This window comes from Rhagoletis pomonella, unplaced genomic scaffold, assembly GCF_013731165.1.
Source record: "Rhagoletis pomonella isolate Grant_MI unplaced genomic scaffold, Rhpom_1.0 Rhpom_scaffold_03861, whole genome shotgun sequence".
Taxonomy (NCBI): domain Eukaryota; kingdom Metazoa; phylum Arthropoda; class Insecta; order Diptera; family Tephritidae; genus Rhagoletis; species Rhagoletis pomonella.
This window is the reverse complement of record NW_023462414.1, coordinates 13035-19189: the sequence shown is the minus strand read 5'-3', so window position 1 is coordinate 19189 and position 6155 is coordinate 13035.

The window sequence follows — 6155 nt, the reverse complement described above, 5'->3', positions numbered from 1 at the left end:
ATATGGTCACCTTTAAACCTGGTCTCCCGCTCTCCCTCAGCTAAACAATAAGAAATAGGCAACAATCGACAATGGCAACAAATTGGCGACCCGCTGATTTCTATGTTCTATTATTTTGGCCAAACATTAGACTGCATCACCCACAAAAGTTGCGATTTTTCCACTGAGATTACAAAATTTGTTACATTTAAAGATTTCCACCAAAATATTAAAAAAAAATATGAAGATTTACGTGAGCTGGACCGATTTTAAAATACCTCACAAAATTAATTTTTAATGAATAAAAATAGTTTCTTAAACGATTTTTTGAAAAACTCTCCTTATAAGACAAAGCAGAATAAGCTTAAAAAATCTGCATAAAAATATTTTTAAAAAATTTCAACGGAATCATAATAATAAGATTGCTGATGCTGTTTTTTACTTTTTTCAAAGATTGGTTTAAGAAAAACTTAGCTAAAACTATACCGATTTCGACTTTTGAGGTATCAGTGGTAAGTTATTTTCTCGCCCTATATAGTTTACAAAAAAATTCATTCACGTCCAAATTTTGTTTTTCACATACATACATGAACACCCATAATTTAACTTGGAATGATGCTCGTTCATCTTACGTTTCTCTTTCATACTTTGAATGAGTTTATTTGCAAAGAAATAAAAAATGCGAGAAAATACTTTTCCAGTGACGCTTTATAAGTCTAAAATGGTAAAGCTTCGGGTGAGTTATTCAAGTTTCTCTTAAACCAGCCTTTGAAAAAGTTCAAAAACAGCATCAAAAATCTTATATTAGAATTCTGTTGAAATCTTTTTTTAAACATTGTTATGCAAATTTTTTAAAGCCTAAACTGTTTTGTCATCTGAGGAGAGTTTTTTCAAAAATTACTTTTAAAAACTATTTTTTTCATAAAAAACTCAATTTTTAGAGGTATTTTCAAATCGGTTCAGCTCACGCAAATCTTAACATTTTTTCAAAATATTTTGGCGGAGGTCTTAAAATATAATAATTTTATGGTTCTAATGGAAAAACAGCCGATTTTTTTTTTTGTATGACGAGGGATACAGTCTAGTGTACAAATATAAATAGGTAATTTTCAAAAACAAACCATAAATTACTTTTAATACTCACCACGAAATGATTTCATATACATAAAGTGACGAATAAAGTATTGGCACAGTGAATTTTTGGCAATATATGCAAAGTTTTTTATTCTTATTTATTAGCGATAATTTTTAATAAAAATATGGTTCATACTCCATAAAAAAACATAAAACACAAATCTCCAAATTTTTTCAATTTACTTTCTTAAACTAAAATTGAATTGGCTATAAAATTGCATTCTTTGAATTTTTCTAAAAAATCTGAATAAAAAGTTGCAAAAGAGTATGCAAATTTATTGAAATTTCCTGAGTTTTGCACAAAGTTTGGAGATTTGATTTTAATATTTATTGGTGGAGTATAAACCATATAAATAAGAATAAATAAGAACAAAAAACTTTGCATACATTGCGAAAAATTCACTATTCGTCACTGTAGGCGATTAACTAAAACTGATCTTAAAGTTCATTTAATACTCTCAACGAAAAGATTTCATATACATAGGTGATAAACAAAAACAAATCTTAAAACTACTTTAATACTCAAAACGAAATGTTATCGAAATTTTTACCCACTTTACCGTAAAAATATATGGGCGTTTTCAGGTAGACCTCGGGTTACAATATAATACTTGCTCATGCAAATAATTTAGGAAAATCATTTTTGATTCTTGCACTTTTCCTTCGTCCATTTTTGAAGAGTTCATTCACCATTGAAAAAAAAACATCGAGTGAGTTTCGAACAAAAACGCTTCTCGGCGATATTGGTCTTTTTTTTTTAAATCACCAAACTCTTCGGGATTCGGGTTACGTCGTTTTCGAGCCTTAGTAGTTGAACGAGGGGTGTCGATTAAGGTTTCTTCGCCACCAGCTAGAGTTTGTTTTGAATTATCCAATGAAACAACATTCTGTTTGCGGAATAAAATTATTAAAATTAACCCAAAACTATAGTTACCAGAATACATTTGCTTACAGCTACTGAGGAATCGGGATAGTTCCAGAACTATTCATTTTCCGTACCAACATTACTGAGTGGATCGGGAGCGCTGCTTTCGTTCTCCGTGAGCTCTTCACTAAAACCTTACCAGCGGCTGCATCAAACTTGTCATTGTTCTAATAAAGTATTTATTTATACCTTCATGTACTTACAGTCGCAATACGAATTTTAAATGAATTCAAGACAATAAATTTGATATAAAGCTGATAGTGAAAGGTTTTACTTACTTCCTGGGTTTTTGGGTACTCCTTAACAAATCTGTCGCGAAGGCTTCTCCACCTGGTCATACACATTGATTCTATAAACGAGAATGTACATATGGATAAGAAAATATTTAATTAAAGTATATTTATAAATTATATCGCAGTTGCTGTCTCAATCTTACCTGGAAGACTCATTGCCAAGCTAACTTTTTTCCAGGCCTCTGCTTTAAGCTTCTGTTCCGATACTCCATGATACTTTTTTTTTATAAATTGCATTGTATTTCTTTACTTCTTCAATTAAATTTTCTTCCATAGCTCTGCTTTTATTTTCAAGTGTTTATTTTGCTGCTTAGTTTATATTTTTCACTGCAAATTTCAAATGTCAACCGTTCACAACGCATGAACCAAGGCGAATTTATACAAGGTGGTGTTGATGGCGAATTTAGATTTTCGCCGTGGTACGTCTTAATGTCAAAATCAAGGCGAATTTATATAAGATGTTGTTACTAGCTCAGCTGATTTTGTGTATGTGTTTCGCCGCTCGGCTTCTGATATCAAATTGAAAAATTTTGTTTGAATTTCTACACACACTCTTACAGATTTTGATAGTTTATGCCGCCAAAGCAAAAACAAAATACATGAAAATTTTTGTTTTTGTACTCCTGCTATCACCTTATATTAATTCGCCTTGGTCAAAAAGATCTGTCTGTTGTAATATGAATTCGTCTTGCTTACAACAAACACATCACTTTGACATTAGGAAGTACCGCGGCGAAAATCTAAATTCGCCATCAACACCACCTTGTATAAATCCACCTTTGCATGAACGCAAAAGAATAGTAGCGAGTTGGTTTACTTTCGACGGCAACTGCGTTAACGCACTCGTAACGGTATAGTCTGTAATAGCTGTCATACAAATGCACGTATTAAAGTTTATTTGACATAGACATAGAAGTATAAAGTTAGTTATACTGTGCCCTATAACCAAAGAAAACACGACTATTGTCGCATGTGTAAACGAAAAGAGAGTGTGGGTCGTTCATGTAACAGAGTGCGTAAACTTATAAGATTATCTGCTTGATAAAGTTATCGATTTTGATGAATACCACTTAAAGCAGCTTTTTTGCTGCATTTAGAATGCAACATTTAGCACTTTCGAACATATGTTTTCGAAGAGCGTTCATGCTATCGCATTTAGCAAATGTACATTTACGCGAGTTCGAAATCGTATGCTTTTGACAAACAGCTGTTTTCCAGTCGCTTATTCAGATCCGTATCTATTACGATCAATTCTCACGCTGAAAGTAATGTATAAATAATAATAAATAAAATAATAATAATAAATAATAAATTTTATACCAAACATTCAAAACAAAAACTTGAATTGTTTCAACCATAATACCATGTTCTGACCGACATCGAAAACATGTTTTCGTCAGAGACCGTACCGGTTATGCATTTTATAATAAAAGTCAAAAAATTAAAGTTATTTTTTGACTTTTATCATTTTGAGCAAATAATACCGATTATTTCTGCTTTTTATTTTTTTAAGGCAAAAATAAAAGTTAAAATTTGCCTTTTATCTTTTTGAGCAGAAAATAATCGGTAATTCTTGACTTTTATTTTTTCAGGCAGAAATAAAAGTCAAAGTTAAAAATCAAGTATTCCAGAGTTGTGTATATTCGAATGTGATAGTTTTGAAGCTCCTACATGGATTTTAATAACCCCTAATACCCAAATACCGGAGTTAGTTCCAATCTATATGTATACATATACATATGTACATACATACAATACATGAAGGCATTTTTTGTTAACGACATCAGATCTGCACCGATTACTCGATTTGCAAAACTGAGGTGCCGAATTAAAGGGCTTAGCCTCTAGATATACCACAAGGTAGGACTCCTTTGTATAGGGTTGCCACCTTTTTTAAATTATAAAATCTGCACCGTTCGTTGTATTAAAACAAAAGAGATGACAAATGAAAGGGCTGGGCCTGTTGATGTGCAAGAAGGTTTCAGTTTTTTGAATAGAGTTGCCACCTGCTTCTAAAATCATAAGACTTACACCGTTCGTTGTATTAAAACAAAAGCGGTACCAAATGAAAGGGCTGGGCCTGTAGATGTGCAACAAGGGTCAGTTTTTTGAATAGGATTGCCACCTTCTTCTAAAATCATAAGACTTACACCGTTCGTGGAATTTAAAAAAAGATGCCAAAGATGGAATTTAAAAAGATCTGCAAGAAAGAACGTCTTATTTTTTTTTGAAAAGTGTTGCCGCCTAATTAATTTTTTTTTTTGGGGAGATCATCAGATTTACACCGTTCTGTCGAGTCTCCAAATGAAATTTCAGATGAAAAATATTGACCTACAGACCTGCTTTGGTTTTTTTAAAGGGTTGCCGCCTAATTAAAAATGCATTGTTTGAAATATGATAGGCAGTAAAATGTCACAATATGGGCATCATGGGAAAGGGGTTAGAGACTAAATTAATATGTTGGTGTTTTTAATAGGATTAGCACTTATTAAAGAAATGTATAACTAGGAATGGTAAGTAATGTATTAAGGACATTCGATATTGCTATCAAACGAAAGCTGGTTAAGAGGGCTTTTGTGTAATTGTATGCAAATTTTCGATGGTTGTCCTATAGTTTCTAATTTATTGCTTGAAATATTCTAGTTAATTAAAATATTACAAAGTGGGCTTCAAATGAAAATTTATTTATGATCTCCAATAATAGTATCGAACTTAGTTAAAAATTTACTGAAAGTAAACGATAATTGATAGTTTAATACTTATCTATTTATATTAAGATATGTACCTACATACAGTCGTGTTGCTGATGATGAGCGGACAGCTGCCCGAAATGCATACAAAGTGTGTTTTAAATTCAAAGTAAAAATAAAATAAAATTTGATTAAAACAATTTTACAAACTTAATAAAAAGGTGTTTTTGTTTTATCGTACATTTCATAATTAAGATAGATACAAGTTTTAGGAAAAACAAGTAAGAAAGTCTAAGTTCGGGCGGAGCCGAACATTAAATACCCGGCGCAATTATTAAATATATGTTTTCCACCTTTCCAAAAACTACCGCTACACGATAAGCCGGGGTGTATAAATTTTAATAAATTAGCGTCCTTAAATTTCGAAATATTGAAGTTTCAAGCATTACTGAAATATACCGTTATATTAAAAGCGGTCGTAATTTAGTCCGATTTCAATAATTTTCAACGCTTTGCTTTTATGTGGCAAGCACAATAATCATACCGAGTTTGGTTCAAATTGCTAGAACGGTTAGCGAGATACATATATGTGATCATAAGTGGGCGGTGCCACGCCCATTTTCCAAAATTTTATCATAAGCGTATTTCTTGGTAAAAAATTGTTGCAACCATCAATTTTGAATAAATTAGCTTTAATATTTACTGATTTATCGAGGATTTCGTATTTTTCTAAATTACCGTTATATGGGATGTGGGCGTGGTTATTGCCCGATTTTAAAAATTAAATTAAATATGTTGTAGCAGGATCAAGAACTGTGCCAAGTTTAGAAGAAATTGGTGCAGCGGTTACCAAGATATACGCATGTAACCATAAGTAGGCGTGGCTACGCCCATTTGCCAAAATTTTTTAATATTCTTATTTTTCGTCTAAAACTCATTGTAAATATCAATTTTGAGTGAATTATCTTCAGTAGTTACTAAAATATCGCACTTTTCGTATTTCTGAAAATTACCGTTATATGGGAGGTAGGCGTGGTTATTGTCCGATTTCGCCCATGCCCAAAAGAAGTCCACGTACCAAGTTTCGTTAAGATATCTCAATTTTTACTCGAGTTATCGTGTGCACAGACGGAC